Consider the following 19470-nt stretch of genomic DNA (forward strand, 5'->3'; position numbering starts at 1 on the left):
ACTAAGCTTTTATTTAAAGAAAACACTTAGTTGCTTGCCAAGTACGATGCTAAGCAATATAAACACATCACCTGATTAAAGTCTAAGTAAGCTATATGAGCATGAGACTATGATTCTCATGCCAACATGTTAACATGGCTTGTTCAAATAAGACAGTAATAAGTGTTGTACCGGCAAGCTACTGTACCAAGGCAGAGCAATTTAGAACCCACACTCTCAACAGCTAATTCCTAGCATAAGACATCTCCTATACAAAAGCCCTAAATGTACACAAACTGTCCTTAAAAAGCATCATAAATCAGTAAAAGACCAGAAACAGAACACAGAGTTCTTAAATCTTCTGAGTTCTTTTTACTTTATTCTTTTACCTTTAAATATTTTTGTATGCAGGCCGGGTGCAGTGGTATACGCCTGTAATCCCAACATTTTGGGAAGCTGAGGCAGGAGGATTGCTTGAGTCCAGGAGTCCAAGATCAGCCTGGGCAACATAGTGACACCTCATCTCTAAAAAAATTAAGAATAAAGTAGCCAGGTGTGGCGGCAAATGTCTGTAGTCTCAGCGATTTATGTGGCTGAGGTAGAAGGATCACCTGAGCCCAGGAGGTCGAGGCTATGGTGAGCCATGATCATGCCACTGCACTCCAGCCTGGGGGGCAGAATGAAACCCTGATTAAAAAACTAAAATAATAATAATAAAAGAAATAAATATTTGTGTGTGGAATTCTAAGCATGTCTTGTTCTCAAACAAGTGTAGAGCTGACAGGGATACTGAATGCAGATAAAGGAAACAGATTAACAAGATTATTTGGCAGATTTGTTTTTGTCTTTTTGTACTGGTCCTATCTCCTAGCTCCAAGTAAAGTGCTCTTCCTCCATAAATTAATTACTGAATAAGTCGTATCAAGAACAATATCAAGAACTGGGAGAGGTGGCTCACGCCTCTAATTCCAGCACTTTGGGAGGCCAAGGCCCAAGGATTCCTCGAGCTAGTAGTTTGAGATCAACCTAGGCAACACAGCAAGACCACATCTCTAAAAAAACAAATTTAAAAAAATTAACCAGGCATGGTGGCACATACCTGTAGTCCCAGATACTTAGGAAGCAGAGACGGAAGGATTACCTGAGCCCAGAAGGCTCAGGCTGTGGTGAGCCATGATCATGGCCCTGCACTTCAGCCTGGGTGACTCTGACTCAAAAAAACAAAACAAACCAAAAAACAGGGAGAAAAGCACCTGCTAAAACAGATCTCTTGCACCTACAAAAATACTTTTTCCCTGGATGAGAGAATTGCCTATCACATTCCAATGAAACAAACGTACAGGAAGGTTAAAGTTGTATCAGTTTAATTTACATAAAATTACTCCATTCTTTAGTTTCCAGTGGTGAGGTTCTTAAAAGTACAATATATTCTTAATACACAATGTATATTTCCAACATTATTACCAAGTTAGACTAGTTAACACCATTATCTGTAAGTAACTTAGTTCTAAACATTACTTTTTGATAGAATAACATCCATTTCATTTCTGAAACTGCTGTATAGTGATGTAAAAATAAGTTAAAAAAAAATTCTCAACGTTCAAGAAACTACTTTTGTTTACATTTTTTTAAAAGCTTGTTGAGTCACAGCCCTAGGAAGTTTTTAAAAAAATGCTCTAATTACAGTATCTGTTTGAACAACAAAGTAATTCTATAACATGAAGCATTAGAGCATACTGGTTGTTGAAACCCCTGCTGATAGATTCTTTTAATTATGCATCTGTAGTCAGGCAAATGAGAATCAGACTTCTGCTCCTACTGTGCTCTTAATGTGAAAGTTCACACGCCAAACCTCTTAGATAAGAATTCAAAAATATTACAGATTGAAGCAAACAAAGGTTCCAAAAACATGCTTGTTGTGAATACACACAATGTAAGACAAGTGTTAAAGCTTAGACATATAACTATTCCAGCTGTATATATAACCTTATATTAGGTTAAGAAATGTTCATTGAGAAACAGGGCACAAAGTAGATTTCATAAAGTGAGCAATCTTATTCTTCACTGACTCCAGTCCTAAAAGGTGACCTCAAAATACTTCTTTTTAACTTGAACTTCAGCCCAACAACATGTTGTCAAAGGAAAATATTTTTTAGCAATATATGAATAATTTTACATTCACTTTGTTGAAGTTAATATCTAGGAAAATCTTTATGTGGCAGGCATTCACAAATGCTTATTACATTAAGTACAACAAAACAACTTCCTGAATTCAAAGAACTTGCATTATTTTAAGTCAAATAATTTCCAAGTTAAAAAGAACAGGACTATGACATCTATCACCTACAGACACAACACTTACAGAATGCCAGGTATGTCCTCCTTCCAATTCTCATATATTAATGCCACTAATTTTTTTTTTTTTTTTTGAGTTGGAGTCTCACTCGGTCGCCCAGACTGGAGTGCAGTGGCCGCTCCCGGCCACCGCAGCCTCAACCTGCTGGGTACTGGCGATCCTTCCGCCTCAGCCTTCCGAGTAGCCGGAATTACAGGTATGCGCTACCACGCCCAGCTGATTTTTTGATTTATTGTAGAGATGAGGTCTCGCTGCCCAGGCGGGTCTCAAACCCACGGGCTCAGGCATTCTACTCACCTCTGACTCCCAAAGGCGAGGGATTACAGGCTGAGCCACCGAGCCTGGCTATTTAATTGCAATTATTGTAAGTCCAAACTAATGTAACCCCAGTCCTAGCCAAATACTAGTATGGCCCAACAATGACCAATGTGTAACATTTCTCTACTTCTGAGGGGCCTATAGTATGCAGAAACAATTTTGAGTAACAACAGTTGGAAAAATGAATATGATTTTGATGATATCAGAGTTAAGGTTGAGAAGATTAAATTAAATGTGTAGAAAAGTTTCCATAAAAAGACAAATATAATCAGGTGACTTTTATTTCCCAAGAAGTTTGAAGATGACTAGGTGGCTAACGTCTAACAAAAACAGTGAGGACAGAAATCAAGGACTGGTGGGAAACGCTTTTAGAAACTTTGGGCAGAGCTTCTGTTGCTAACAACCACTCACACAAAAGTGGTTACTCCCCATGGAAGCACAAATTATTTCCTCACAGCATTAATAAAATCTTTTCACTAGTTCATATGTGGAATTTTGTACACTGAGTCTTATTCTTGCCACCATCTAGCAGACACATGATTATTAAAGGCATAGAAAAATTAAACATTTATTTTAAAATGTGTTACTTTCAAATACTGAGTTGGAATATTTATTTCCTGATAATATATCAAGGAAAACAAATAAAAGACTAACATTTCTACCCATGCCCATTTTCCCTCCCAAATCATCAAAATTTCAATTTCAAAAAATGATCTTTTAATGAAGTTTACCCCAAATCCTCCCAGACAGGATGGTCCATGTATACTTTAATACCATTATTTTTCTTTTGGCATAATCAGTCTGATGTGTATTATTATCTAAAAAGTTCCTAGAAATATGGAATCAGACGCATCCATATCCCTTAGCACTGGCCTTAATAAATGCTCCCAAACTACTGAATATTTACTAGAGCACAACATGAGATACAAAAATAAAGTCAGCGTTATTAACAAAAACAAAAAATAAGACATTAAGGTTTTATACTTAGCACTTTATACAAATCCTTTTAACAATCTTACAGGCAGGTATTATTATAATCACCTATTTCTCATTTTAAAATGAGATAAACTGATGGGCAGAAACCTTGACTTGCACTCAAACTGACTTCAGATGACATTCTTCGGCCTTTGAAGACCTTACAACTAATTAAGTCAAGAAAAGTTAAATATAATACTTAAAAACCAAAACTATCAAGATTAAAATTATTTCACTGAAAACAATCCCAACAAGAAACAAGGTGATTATTTTGAAAAATCTGAATACAGTCTCACGGCAAGTGAAGGTCATCAATAGGTTTATGTAATTATGGTTTTAAGAAGTGAGGAAGACAGTGGCAGCACCTGGTTCACTGTACAAAAGCTACTTTTTTAAGGGGATTTTATTTAGACAGTAAATCCCACAGAGATTCAAAACAAAACAATTACTTGTTTTAGAACATGATTTTTAAATATAAATTCTGAATGTTCATTTGCTGACTTCTAAGGAACTTATGATACTACACTTACTAGTTGTTTACTACTTGGTCAAATAAATTTTTCTTTGTGCCTCAGTTTCTCATCTGTAAAACAGAGATTAAATATAGTATTTACAAAACAAAATTATAATGAGTTTTAAGTGTGTTTTAAATGTTTGGATAGCACAAAAAAGAGAGTACCTCACATCTCATAAAAGATACGTAATTAATGTTACCATGATTTTACTACGGTTTGGATAGGCTAAAATCTAAAGTCAAAGAGGGATAGATGATTATAAAAAATTACATAAGCAAAAATACACAAAATGGATGACTAAACAGCAAACAAATGGATAATGACTAGGAGTCATTATCAGTAACAAATGACTAGGGGTTATATTTTAGAAAAATAAAAATTCTTCAGTGTGCAGGAAAAAGAGTTTAAAAAAGAAAAACTAGAAATGTACTTTGGGGATAAAAAGTACTGGCCTAAGATAATGTATTTTTTTAACTTAATTAATAAAAACGTATTAAACTTATTACAGAAAAGCATGAAACTGTTTTTAGGAAAAAGAAGCTTAATAAAGATACACCTGAAATCTTTGAGGCTTTAGGCTGGAGGAGAGCTCTGTTGATCAAAGAACTAAACACGAGGGGTTTGGAATTTAAGACAAAGAGAGATCACTAGTTTCCTGGAAAGAGGGAAACCATGACCACAATTATTTCATAAGCATTACACAAAAGGACTAAGAGTAGTAAAGGAAATTTATAAAAATATAATTAAAGTGAAGAATGAGTTCAAATACTAACTATTCTATCATAGTTTCCCAAATTACCCTACCTACTTGATAAGAATCCATTTCCCTCACCTCCCACTTTGCTTCCAAAGAATTTTATAACTCTAAAATGGTACTTTATATCGCACACTAATCTTCTGTCAAACACAATCCTAAGTCTCTAGAAAGCAAATATGGTTTCTTTTCAATTTTTTATATTACTCACAAGGCATTTAAAAATGTCTCAGTGTTGGTACACAACCAATAGCTTTACATTTCTCTTCTACCCTGTACAGACCTGAACCTGTACTTTTTTGTGATATTTTCATAAGGCTTTTAAAATGATATTAATGTCCGTATCTTTCTTATTTTATATGTATATCTATAATGGCTCTATAGTCTATAAATGAAATGACAAAGGTACTACTAGTTCCTCAACATATATGAATACTACCATAATCAACACAATATAGATTCATTTAAAAAGCATTATTGAATCTGCAATTGTTTGTCATTAGGCATTTATTCAACAAAAATGCTAAAAACTACTGTCCTTATATATTGGAAAACACTCTCTAAAATATCCAGAAAAATGTCTTACATCTAGTAAGCATTTAAGAAACATTAAATTTCTATATTATTCATATATTATAAACTGAAAATAGCAAGTAACATGAAATATACTCGTTAAATGACAATGACTAAGCATCTAAGCCATATGGTGCTTTCTTGTACATTCTACATGTATACTTTTTTTTGCCTGTGGTTGTACTTCACTGGACTGATTTATTTTGTGTGTTTTTTAATTTCACACAAGGCAAGTAAAATATTATCTTTTGATATTGCCTGGGTTTTTAAAATCTTGAATTGAGTTTTTCAGATGTTTGAACATTTTTCATTACTAACCATGTGAATTATTGTGAAGGATCCTCATATAGTCTGTCTTACTTCCTCAAGCAAAAGATCACAGCCTAATGTTATGTATTAAAGGGTTAGGAGATATATGCAGTAATATGTAGACAGCAACAGCATATGTTCATTGTGTTATGAAAGGTATTTCTTCCTTGAGGGTGGTAAGACAGAAGATAAAGAGCAGCTCTATTACTTGTAGTTGTTACTTTGCAATATTCTGTTCAACTTAATGCCACTGTGGATATTTATAGAGTTCATATTGCCCAAGTGTTAAATCACAGCTGCCTTCACCTCAATGCCTTGAACTCAACAATGATAAGTAGTATCAAAAATATAACTGTGTAGAATAATGACTTTAGCTTATAACTGAACATTCAGGAATACAGGCACCTAATAGTTCCATGGGCCTTAGCACAGTGCTAAGCACTAACCAAGTATTCATATTTGCTTACTGATAACTGCAGTGGTAAAAGCCTAATTTATCATTTGCTCGCTTTAGCACAGAAAGAAAATAAAAAGAGTTGGTTAAGCAAAAAGGACACACACAAGATGGTCTCTCTTCCCACACTTCCTACCTCCCAAAAGCAAACAAGGTTCCACAGCCTAGTGGGGAAAGAACACAGACCCAAATGCCAGCTTTATTTCAGTACTCCTGTGATCTCAGGCAACTCATTCATTCATAGATATCAACTGTATTTCACTACATGGAAAGTACCTTGCTAGCAAACAAAATTTATGACAGCTAACAGGACAGACATAAAAGCCCTCGAGGAGCTTACAGGCTACTAACTACCTGTGACTGAAGGAGTGACACCAAAGTTTGCTGTGCTATGTAAAAGCCTATAGCAGGGCTGTGTGTTCAAGGTTAGATGATACAATTAACTACTTCTTGAACTCTTATTTTTTTCATTGTAAAAGTTACAGAGTTGCAAGAATTAAATGAAAGAATGTTGAAGACAGTGACTAGCTCACAGTATCTAATGCTTTTACTGTGTAACTCCTCTTCTTGCTCCCTTCCTATGTCTTCCTTAAAATATGACTTTCCAGCTAACAGATTTCTCTAACTCCATTGCAGGACTTTCTTCCTGTCATTATGTTAACCTGACCAAGCATCAGGGATGTACCAGTTCCTCAATCAGAAAGTCTCCAAGTCAAAACTAAAATAAAATAAATAAAATAAAGTAGGAATTAATCAGTAATTCATCTAGACTTAAAAATATAAGTGCCCACCCCAGATTACTGGGGATGTCATACTTATTTTCTTGTTGATAACTTTAAATTATTGAAAGTTTTAAAATTAAGGTTAGAATAATAAAAGCAAATCAAATTAAGGATAACTTTCTATATATGTTTATAAAAAATACCTTAACAGTTAAGGTTATTTGGCACATTTAAGTATCTTAAAGATTATCCATTCAATTTCAGTTGAAAAATAAACAGGTACTAACAACACATCCCAGCAGTCATCAGAGAAATGGGTCTGAAGCACTGTATTTGTTAAAAGTTCTGCAAAGGCTTCAGTAGGTATAATTACTATGAACAGCAAACCTCCATACTTCTCAGCTGATAATTTGGATGACATCATGTCTGATGAAGGTAAAAAATATACTACTGGATATTCCAAGTGGTTAATGTATTACTACTCCCTCAATAATACCACAGTGTTGACATCTTTCACACATCCACATCTCTCTGCAGGAAAAAGACAAGGACCGTTTTACTTAGAAGAATGGGGTGACTCGATTCTCTAGGGATACGTTCCTCTTCTACTCATACTACCAAACCCTAGTGATCCCAGACTTTTCTCCCAACCCTTTATTAAAAATTGGCCACCAAAATATGACTATAAAAGTGGCATCTTATAACCATTCATAATAATTTGAATAGCAAAACATAACCATAAAAAGTGATATACTTATGCAGCACAGTATATTAATTAGTGCAATTTTCCCTTTCCCTTGAAGATAATGGATTATTTTCACTTCCTTTTGGTACTTCTAAAGTATAACCTACTCCAGAATAAGACTAATTATGTACACTAAAAGATTGTACAAAATTGAAAGCATTAAAAAAAAAAATCTTGCTCCAGTGATGTTGTGAGCATAGCTTGAATAGGTTTCATCACAGTCTAGATACAAGTTTAACTGTGAACACAGCTTACACCACCTTGCAAGGCCTTTTATCTAACAGGTGGCGGTCAAACTAAAATAGGGTACCTTCTAGAACAATCTCTTGCTACTTTTATTTTTTTCATTCTGTAGGGCTTTTAAATAGGTAAACAACAACTACTGAATGTGTCTTCTTTCATGATTCACAATTATTCGACCAATATTTAAATTTCTCTGAACACCTTTTTTGGTAATTTCTGAACTACTTGCTAACTAAAACCGAACCTGTTACAGTCATAATTTTTTACCACAATAAAATGCCACTGTTTGCATATATTATACTTACATAATTATATAAAGACTAATGACTGTTAAATGTTAGCCATTTTATTGTTATTTTATACTTTAATTAACTCAGAATTAAACTACATCGGCCAAGAAAGAGCAATCTCTCAGTAGAATAAGAAGAATCCATGTTTTGTTTTCTTCATTAGAAATCACGTCAAGTATGCTCAAATTTCAGAGATATAGAACTAAATTGAAATATTTAAATTTTTTTCTCCGTTATCCACTGGTTTCTGTATAAGTATTAAAGCAAAAAATTATTTGCTCCACAGTCTTGATAAAACCTCAAACATATGGTTAAGCTGTGACCAAGGAAAGTGTCTTCTTGTCCACTAACAATTAAAGATGCATCTTTAATACAAAAATAAAATCTACTCCCCTTCAGAATATCTTTGCACTACTTCCTCTTAATTAAGGAACAGACTGAACAGATGCTACTTACCACATAAGTGAAATATGAATGCAATGAAAAACATTTTATAATGCAACAATCATATGAAGTCTCTGTAATGCTTACACAAAGTAAGCTACCATTAATAATTGCTGTGGCTAATTTTGAGAGCAAGGGTCAATTTAAATAATGTTAACAGGAATCACTGTAACTAGAGAAAACATCTTTTTGAAAAGGATCCAGAGGTACCTAAAGATCAACTGCCTATATTTTAAAACGACAAATATAAAGATACTAGTAACCTTGAATAGCAGACAACATTAACTTATTTTACTGATGAAGAAATTTAGGCGTCAAAATAACTTGTCTTTAAGTCCTTAGATCAATAAGTAAAAGACCAAGCACCTGAACTCAAATCTGACTCTATTTAATGTTCTTTCTCTCCACTGTGCCATCCTGGAAATATCATCACATTCATCCGTTTTTAAGGCCCACATGAAATCTGACATGATCTTTGAGGCCCTCTTTTGTCAAGCTGTCTTAAGAGTTCTTTTGTCCTAAATTTCCCTAATAGGCCTCCTCATATGATTCTTATTAATCACATGTTTTATAAGGCAAATCATGTATCTACATATCTGATCTTTTCATTTCATGGTACCATGGACTACATAAGGCTAGGATTCCTGTTCAACAATTCTTGAAATATCCTTCACATTTATTCAGTGAAATGCAAAGAATTTTGGTTGGGAAAAGGGAGAGAAAACACCATGTTCAAGAAACAACTCTATATCTAGTTCAGTTCTCTGAATGCATCAGTAGAGCAAAATATATACCAAAAGATCCCCACATTGAATGGAAAGTCCAGTGACTACTTTTGTCATTATGCTACTCTAAATAGAAAAGATACTAAATAATAAATAAATTCATTCAGCCATAAAAGATACAAAATTCTGTAAATCCCTACTTACATTTGGGGAGAGTTTGGAATGGCAGAATTGTTATGTGCTTTCCTAGGTCTACAGTTTCATATGCATTCTTGCCAAAATACAATTGACATTTTATGGAAAAGAGGAATTCCGAAACTGAATTAGCTTGATTTTCTTTGAAAACCATGCTGAAAGAGTAGCTACTGTAAACCATTACACAATATATAAAATCTCACCTCAAAGCCTGCAGCTCATAAATTACAATTTATCTACATGCATACAATTTGACCTTAATGTTAACAGTAATATCCAAACTTATATCTCTTGCTCATAATAAAATACACTATTCTTTAATATCAATTACCAAAATAAAGCCTTCTTCACAATAAGGTACAAAATATACTCTCTTCCTTTAAAATGTTCACATGGTTTATAATCACTTGGAAAATTATATCCAGGAAACCTGGATGACTACTTTAGAAAGGAGTCTGTGGTGCCCCCCTCAATTATACCCACTACTGAGGAAATACCTAAGGAGCTCAATCAACACAAAAAGTACATTCATATGAAACATTATTCCCAGTCTTCCTTATCTGAGACCCTTCCAGGTAAAATCTATACCTGTCCATCTTAACTACAAAATGACAGGCACTGCATCTTATATCTCACTGGATGTATAGCACATGGCACACAGCTCACCACTAAGAAAAATTTGCAAATGTTTAATAAAGGAATAAGGAATAAATTTAACTATTTCTAGTTGATGTGACCTGTTTTTCCACTGGAAAACAGGATTTCCCTAGCCAGTTTTGTACTGCTAGTTTCTATTTAAGAATCAAACATATCCTCTAGATTATATGAATTCTAATTAAAAAATTTACTTAGGAAAAAACCTTCTGAATTACCACTTTCCTTCACATTAAATATTAAAAGGAGTTTATATACTATCAAATGACAAATAAAGCCTCACCTCATATAATTGGTGCCAAGGAGAAAAACAAAGAACAAATAGGGCAAAGGCAGGCAAACCCATCTACTAAACATAAACTAAACATAAGCCAAAAAAGGACCAGGTGGACTGATTGATTTAACCTTCTAGAAACAGTTATATATCATCTAATAGTATCTAGCTTTATTTCTCTCACTCATAAGTGAAAAATATCCTTTAACATCAATCAACAAAATAAAGAGAGATACTATTTTGTTGTTGTTTGAGTAGGAGTCTCACTCTGCCACTAGGCTAGAGTGCAATGGCATAAGACAGCTCACTGCAGCCTCAACTTCCGGGCTTGGGTGATCCTGCTGCCTCAGTCTCCCAAATAGCTACAGATGCATACCACCACATCTCGCTAAATTTTTTACTTTTTTTGTAGAGACAAGGCTTCACTATGTTATCTAGCCTAGTCTTGAACTCCTGGGCTCAAGCAATCCTCCTACCTCAGCCTCCCAAATGTGCTGGGATTACAAGTGTGAGCCACTGGGCCCGTTGGGAACTACTATTTAGAAAGAAAAGAAAGTTGGAGGACAAAAGAGAGGCAGTGGCCATTTAGGAAGCATGCACACGTCTTTGCCCAGATATTCAACCAAGTGCTAATCTAAATGCTGATATGAAGGGACTCTGCAGATGTAATTAAGACCACTAATCAGCTGACTTCAAATTAATCAATTAGAAGACTCTCCTGGGTTAGCCTGACTTATTCAATTACATGTCTTTAAAAGAAGGCTTAGGGCTTCTAAGCTCAGCTACTCTGAACACCAACTGGGTTTACAGCTGTTCTCTGCCCTCTGGATCTTCTTGATTGTCTGCTTTGAGGACTCTGGACTAGCCAGCATGAACACACTGCACAAGCCAATTACTCATTAAAAAAAAGAAGTGTGGTTTGTGTGTGTGTGTATATCGTACTGATTCTCTGGTTAAAGCCTGATATACTTTTCTTTACAGTTTCACTTTCATAAAAATTCTAAATTAAAATTTAAAACATCCCATTACGTCAATAACATCATTACAGCCCACGACAGGAACCCAGAGGCTAACTTTAATCAATATGTAGTCATAGTCAGAATATGTTCAGGATTATTTTAAAACTAAATAAGTTTAAATCAGCCAGGCTCGGTGGTTCAGCCTGTAATCCCGCACTTTGGGAGTTTGAGGTGAGTGAATTGCCTGAGCTGGCGGGTTCGAGACCCGCCTGGGCAACTTGGCGAGACCTCATATCCACAATAAATCAAAAATTAGCCAAGCGTGGTAGCGCACGCCTGTAGTTCCAGCTACTCGGAAGGTTGAGGTGGAAGGATCGCCAGAGCCCAGCAGGTCGAGACTGTGGTGGCCGGGAGCGGCCACTGCACTCCAATCTGGGTGACAGAGTGAGACTCCAACTCAAAAAAATAATAATAATAAGTTTAAATCTATTGTAGAATGCCAAATATTTTGGCCTAAATCTACACTGCTAAGAAAGCAAAAAGTGTTCATTTCAGCGTGAAAAAATTTTCTTTAATAAATATATTAAATTAATACAATAAACAGGATGAAAAGTAGTTAAGACAAAAAAATTTAAAATCTTATTTTCTTAAAATAAGTCATCAAGCCATTAAAGGTATAATAAAAAAAAACCTTCAAGTTTAACTAGATATAGGTAATTTAAGACAAATTTTTAGAAACTGCACTTGTTCTAAAACAAGTCTTCCTATTACTGAGAAGCAAGCAACAGACAGACACAGAGTAGAATGCCTTTTTGTTTGTGTAAGTGATGTATGCAAGCATATGTATTTTTGATTTTCTACAAAGCCTGCACTTAGGAAAGACATTAATCAAGGATCCATAAAACAATATTACTCTCATTTAGCCTTACATTGCAGAATACAAACTGCATGTAGTTTTCTACTATTCCATCCTAAGGCACTGTTTTTGAAAATAATTCCCTATATAAATAATCAGATTATATCACAATGAGGTGACAGATTTGAGAGATTTTTTTAAGTGAAAATCTCTGATTACTTAGTAACTATCAATTGCTGCACTTATTTTGTACTTTAAAACAGTAGTTGATTAGCTATGCCAAAAAAGTAAAAAATTTGATGTTTAATGTATCTTTTAAAAGTTTAACAGGCTAAAAAAAAAATCTTGACATTCCACTTCATATACAACAGAACTTGTTACCATATCACTATGTGATAAATTTCCCTTTTCAAATTATTTCATATACAAATTAACAATTTTTAGCATGGAACAAAAATATGTAGAATCATTAAAAACTTTTGCTTTTTTTGGAACATTACTGTTTCAAGATTGAGTATATATTGAATCAAGTGTATCTGATCAAATTTACTCATTTTCATTGCCACATAATATTCCACCAAATGAAGAGGCCACAATTTATTTTTCTATCTCTCCACTTATGGCCACTCACAGTGATTCCAATTTTTTATAGTGAAAACAATGCCACAGTGAACATCCTCATACCTATCTACCAGAACACACATGTAAGAGTTAACACATATGTAACAGTGTTACATATACTATTAAGGAACTAACACATACTAAAACTAAAAGACAGTCAACAAATAGAACTGTCTTTTAAAAATTATAATACACTTTTAGTAGACACTGCTAACTGCTTTCCAACATGGCTGTACCTATTTACATTGATTTCACTGTATGGGAATTCATGTGTCTTCAAATTCTAGATATAGGTCATATTTTTAATTTTGACAACTTAATGGGCATCAAATGCTACAGTATTCTCATTAAATACAAATGTGCATTCATTTGAATATCAATACGATAAAGCATCTTTTCAAATGTTGATTGTTCACTTGTTTCCTTTGCTGTGAATCGCCTGTTCACATATTTACCCATTATGCAACTGAATTTATAATCTTTCAAAATTGTTTTAAATAAATTCTCTATATATTCTGAATACGCACACTTTGTGACATATATTGTATATATGTACTGTAATATACTCCCACCCTGTCATTTGTTTCTTAATAGTTTACAATGTCTTTTGCATAACAAAATTTGTTAACATTTCAATACTGTTCTATCTATCTATCTTCCTTTATGCGTTTTCTAGTTAATAACCCTGCCTTACTCTGAAGTCACAAATATGTATCTCCTACAATATCTTCTAGTGGCTGAGGTTTCTGCTCTTCTATTTTAAGTGTTCACTCCATTAAATTTTTTTTCTTGCATATGGGAACCCAACTATCCCAACATCATTTATCAAGTAATCACACCTCCCACATCTCATACAAATTTATCTTTGTTTACCCCTTCTTTCCACAATATACACACACATACATATCCTACTAAAATAAAATAGCTCTTAGTCTAATTCCACTGGTCTACCTGCTATACCTCAGTAATACAAACAATGATAAAAATGAAAGAAATTAAATGATCTCAAAGCATGCTTCCATTCTTGTTTTACTCTTCTTTTAGAATTGTCCCAAATTACCAATGGACAGTTTTACTATCTTAAGATTTTAAAATCAACTTATTCAGCTCCACCAAATAAAGGTTAGAATTTCTTAACAGATTTTTATGAATTATAATATTAATTTGGAAAGCAATATCTTTAAAATAAAGACTAAGTAATATCTGCTTTCAAATTTATAGCTCTAAAGTTGTTCACTGCATTCTCCATGATTTTAAAAATATCTACAATATTTCTCACTTGGCCCTCAATTTCTATTCTAAGAAATTTCTTTAAAAATATTCTAATAGTTTCAAAACTGTAAAACTGGACAAGTCTACTGCCATAAGCTAGGTAGCAGGACACAGCTGTCCCTGGCTAACCACTGTTGGGTTAGACAGTCGGCCATGAGCAGCCCTGTGTGTTCTCACTGAGTATGCCAGAGTGCAAGGTTTAGCTATTTCCTAATATTGAGCAGTTTCTGTAGTTACATAGGCACTAAGCAGGTCACAAGGAGATCACACGGTAGGGAAATGTTTTTTCTGCTGCTTGCTCACAAAGTGCTGGGACCTTGGCTCTGGGCTGCTCTGCTGAAATGCAGCCCACTGAGTGCAGGTATCATCTGGCCTCTGCATCACCCTGTACATACCAGGGCTCAGAGCATCAGGGCAAATACACTGACAATCTGTTACTGCTTTTTTTGGTACATAATTAAGTACAGCTTCTGATTCAGGAGATGGCAAGCAAACTTGTTAGCTTACAAGATAAAAATCTCAAGCCCTTTATATTTCTTGACAATGTGTATTAAAACTTGTGACGGTTTGGGAACAAATTCTAAAACAGAATAATAAATCACTCTTAAACATGTTGCATCATCAAACATTCTTGATAGCACAGAATGCTATATAGCATGCAAAACATAACTGAGAGAAAACTGATACAAAACTCCATGAGAAAGACTTAGAAGGCTGGGTGCAGTGGCTCAGGCCTGTAAATTCCAACACTTTGGGAGGCAGAGGTGGGAAGACTGCTTGAGCCCAGGAGTTTGAGAACAGGGAGCTGGACAACACAGTGAGACCTCGTCTCTACAAAAAAAAAACAAAAAACTGGGAGTGGTAGCACATGCCTACTTGAGGTAGCCCAGCTACTTGAGAGGCCGAGGCAAAGGATTACTTGAGCCCGGGAGGTTGAGGCTGCAGTGAGCTGTGACCATGCCACTGCATTCCAGTCTCAAAGACAGAGTAAGGTGGCAACTCAAAACAAAACACAACAGGCAAAGACACACAAAAAAACTGCAACCACAAAAAAGAAAGTCTTAGGAGTTCACTAATTAATTTCACTTACAATTTCCTTGTAATGTATATTACAGCATAACAGGATACAATGAAAAGATAGGAAGGACTAAGACTAGAAAAAGATATTTTGCATATACATAAAAACTCTACATTAACTTCAAGCTTTCTGTCAATTAAGTTGGCTGCTTTTTTCCTTGGTGATCAAATTCAGTTCGGCTTCTCTGTTTTTTTTTTTTTAAACCAAGTTTTATAAAATTTATCTCATTTGCAAATTTCCAAAGAAACATCCTCTATTTGGTTAATCACCAATATAGTAGCCACCTCCCGCCTTATCCACAGGAAATACACTCCAAGACTCCTTGTGGATGCCTGAAACCAGATAGTACCAAACCCTATATACACATTTTCCCCTATGTATACATACCAGTAATAAAGTTTAACTTATAAATTAGGTAAAGTAAAAGAATACAAAATAGAAAAATTATAACTATACTATGAAAAAACTTAAGCAAATATATCTCCTCAAATCTTGTATTGTACCATAGATTAACCAGCAAAACCACAAATAAAAGGAGACTACCGTAAAATATTCAGTACATTTTCTATTTACTAAATTTTGCTCTTTGTTTTACTTCTTTCTTTTATTATGTTTTTGATCTACCTACTTTTTTTTTTCCTAGAGTCTACAGTCAAAATAAACACCAACCCTTTATGGCCAACCCTTAATTTTTAATTTTCAGCTGACTTGCAGCTCAATTCCACTGTGATTCAAGAATACAGTAGGAATACTTTCAGAATTCTGAAATTTCCCAAGTCTTTCTTTACAGACCAGCACATGGTCAGACTCACAAAATGTTTCAAATGTACACTTTAAAACGGTGACAAAATGTACACTTTATTTAAAAGAGTGCAAATTATGTTATTGTTGGGTACAATGTACTTTTTTGATAAGAGGTTAAGTCTGCTAATTATGTTGCTCAGATCACCCATATTCTTGCTGAGAGTTTGTCTACTTGCTCTATTATTAGTAGTTATGTTTAAAGTATGGTTGTGGATATGTGTATTTCTACATTTAGTTTTTTAATTTTTGCTTTATATATTTTCAAGCTATGTTACTTAATATATACAGAGTTAAGATCAAAATCTCTTCTTGTTGGACTGATCTTTTTATACCTTAGAATTTTCTACATAAACAGTCAAGAAGTCTGGAAATAATTTGAGGTCTTCCTTTATACCTCACTTGGAAATAATGAAGTATATCATTTGTATCTATCCTGAGATTCAATTTGATATAATATTATTAAAAATATCTACAACCATATTCATGAAGAATATTGATCCTTTGTTTTGGTATCATGGTAACAACAGTAATTATCAACCTGTGATAATGAGTTAAGTATTCCCATTTTCCACTGTTGAGCATCTTGGATTTGTACATATATGACTTTCACTATTCAAACATGTGGCATTCTCAGCCAATATTTTTTCAAGTGTTCTCATTCACCCTCTTCTCTTTCTCTGGGACTCCAATTATACATATCTTAGACCATCTGATATGCTATTTCTCTTTTTTTGTCAACCCCTCCTCCGTGTTCTTTACAACAGAAAATTTCTATTGCTTTGTCTTCAAATGCACATACTACTTCCTCAAGTTAATAATCTAGTGAATTTTATATTTAAGATATTGTTTTTCAGTTTTAAATTTTCTATTTGGCTCCTTTTATTGTTTCTATTTTTCTGTGAAGACTCTTTTCATGTGTTGTCTTAAAAATCTGTCTCTTAGTTCCAAAGAGGTTATCAGTTTGTTTTCTATGGAGAAAGTGATTCATTTTCAGAGTTTAATTTTGATCCATATGCTGATTCTAGATTATTTTTCTTTTGAGGGTTTTTGCTTTGTACTGTTTGTTTTCTAATAGGCAATTATCTTCATTTAATTGAGAACTATAAACATTATCTCTTGGGTGCCAACTCTAGTCTCAATTCACATCTTTAGCTGAGATACTTTTACGTCCATTCTACAGATGTGTAATCCTGAGGTCAGCTTGAATTTCTCTCTCCCTTTCTCCATCTACAGGGATTTCTACAGGTCAGGATTAGAACCACCCACTGTGCCTTGCTTCAGGCTAAACACCAGGCAAACAAGTATTCCCCATATTAACTTCTCTACTCTAAGGAATAACTCTTTTCCAGATTCTGCTTGTGCTTTTCTCCAGTTCCTTGGAGTAGCAGGTATTGTAGTGTAAATTTGAGAGGTGCCAACTGCAGAAAAGTTGATCTAACAGAAATGTACTGATTCATAACTAGAAGCAGAAGCTCTCAAGTTCTTGTTTTGATAGTTCTTCCTTTTATAAGAATATCAATAATCCAGTATTCAGACCATCTGGCTGCTTGGCCCTCGTTCCAGTTTCAACACTATCCTTCCTCCTGCTACCAGGAACATTTCCTAAGATGGCAGGCATAGCTAGCTTTTAACCTCAATTTAACTGGTAACGTGGTACACCCAAAGCCCAGTTTATTCTTGGAAGACTTGCTTCAGTACCCATTACTGATGCTCACTTTCCTTACTATCTTGCTCTTCATCATCAGAAAACCAAATGGGTGTTCTAGTTTAGTCCTTACTTACAGCTATGTGTTTCTGGTTCACAACAGATAAAGCTATATACACACATGTTAACCAACATTGCTATCAGTGGGTGAAGGTGGGGAACTAGGGGATAAAGGTAGGTGGGTAATGTAATCTCAAAATACAACACTGAAAGGACTTTAATTGTGTATAAAAATACTAAGTTAATTCAATAGTAGATATTAAAATTCCAGTGATTAACTCAAATGTAAGATACTATGAGTCACATTACTTAAGCACTCCAGAGTGTCTACAATATGCCAGGCACTGTGCATGTTACAGAGATGACTGAGATACAGTTACTATTCTTAAAAAGTTTTGTAATCAACTACAGAAAATATTAAGTGCTTGATTAGAGATGTGGATATTATATGGGATCAATATAGTAAAAAACAACTTTGTCTACAAAATATTGCCCAAGAGGTATAAATTATTTTGAAAAATCAAAATAAAATCTAGGAACTAGATTTGACACTTGGGAGATTTTGCAAATATCACAAAATCATGTGACATGAAAAGGCATTCTTCTTTATTTGTTCAATGAAACTTCTTGTGGCTACAGATGTACTGCACAAAGTAGAAAATTTTCTTAATCTTAGATTTTACTGATTGATCCCTCAATTATATTTTAGGAAAAACACTTTGAAATAACAAGTGCATTAATTATACAACAGATCAACTGAAATGTCAATTTGATTGGGAAAAATCTCATAATAACTAAAATACCTCTGATTTACTAAAATATAAAATGTTTTTCTCAAACTTGCGATTCAAATTACAATGGAGACCCCTTTTTAGTACAAAAACTTTAGGGAGGTAAAAATTCAGGAGTTCTTAAGAAATAATAGCTAAAGATTACCCAAGTAGTCAATATTTTATATTGTTCAATCTTGAATGCTTTATCTTAACTTTGGTCCAGGCTGAACCTGCTCTCTCAGAATTTAAATTATCAAGAAGCATCTACTGATGCAACATTAAGTTCAAATGGGTTAAAATATAAAAAGAGTTTTAACTAGAATGAAGCTCTGATTATTAGTGGCTACAAAACTTCCAAATGACATTTAAGAATATTAAGAATATAAAATCTCTCTTAAATTTATAACCCTTTCCATGAGGCAGCAAGATATAAATAAAATGTTTAAAGTCTATAAAACCATAAAGTATACATCTTACCACAAAGTGTTTTGTTTTTTGATTTTTTTATCCTCAAATGATATACCAAAAACAAAGCTACCAACAAACAGCTGGAAAAAATAAAGTTAATTTTCTTCACCTCATGTCTTCCCAAAAGATAAACAAGGGCATTATAGCTGCTTAATACAAGTTTTAATTGAGTGCTGTCACTGGTGGGAAGAAAAGTGTAAAATCACTACTTTCCATATCAAACAAAGCAGGTAATTAACAGTCATTCTGGCACAATCCCTTATCACGAAAATACACAATGGATGCTAACGTCTCTCAAAGCCAATGCTCAGTTACAACAAAGTCGACCTAGTGTTTCAGGGTCACATTCACTTCTTTATTACACAAGCATAAATCTGCTGCTCAGTCAGACACCTATAATTAAACACAA

The 19470-nt window shown here is 34.1% G+C and overlaps 1 protein-coding gene across 5 annotated transcripts in view; it reads right to left on the bottom strand.

Annotated features, from left to right (window-relative positions):
- The window catches only part of QKI (QKI, KH domain containing RNA binding), a 127185-nt gene that overhangs the window by 51137 nt on the left and 56578 nt on the right, over window positions 1–19470 (bottom strand). The gene's annotated exons all lie outside the window — the stretch shown is intronic.

This window comes from Carlito syrichta, unplaced genomic scaffold (genome assembly GCF_000164805.1).
Source record: "Carlito syrichta isolate Samal-C Ts95f unplaced genomic scaffold, Tarsius_syrichta-2.0.1 Scaffold314800, whole genome shotgun sequence".
In the NCBI taxonomy this organism is placed as follows: Eukaryota; Metazoa; Chordata; class Mammalia; order Primates; family Tarsiidae; genus Carlito; species Carlito syrichta.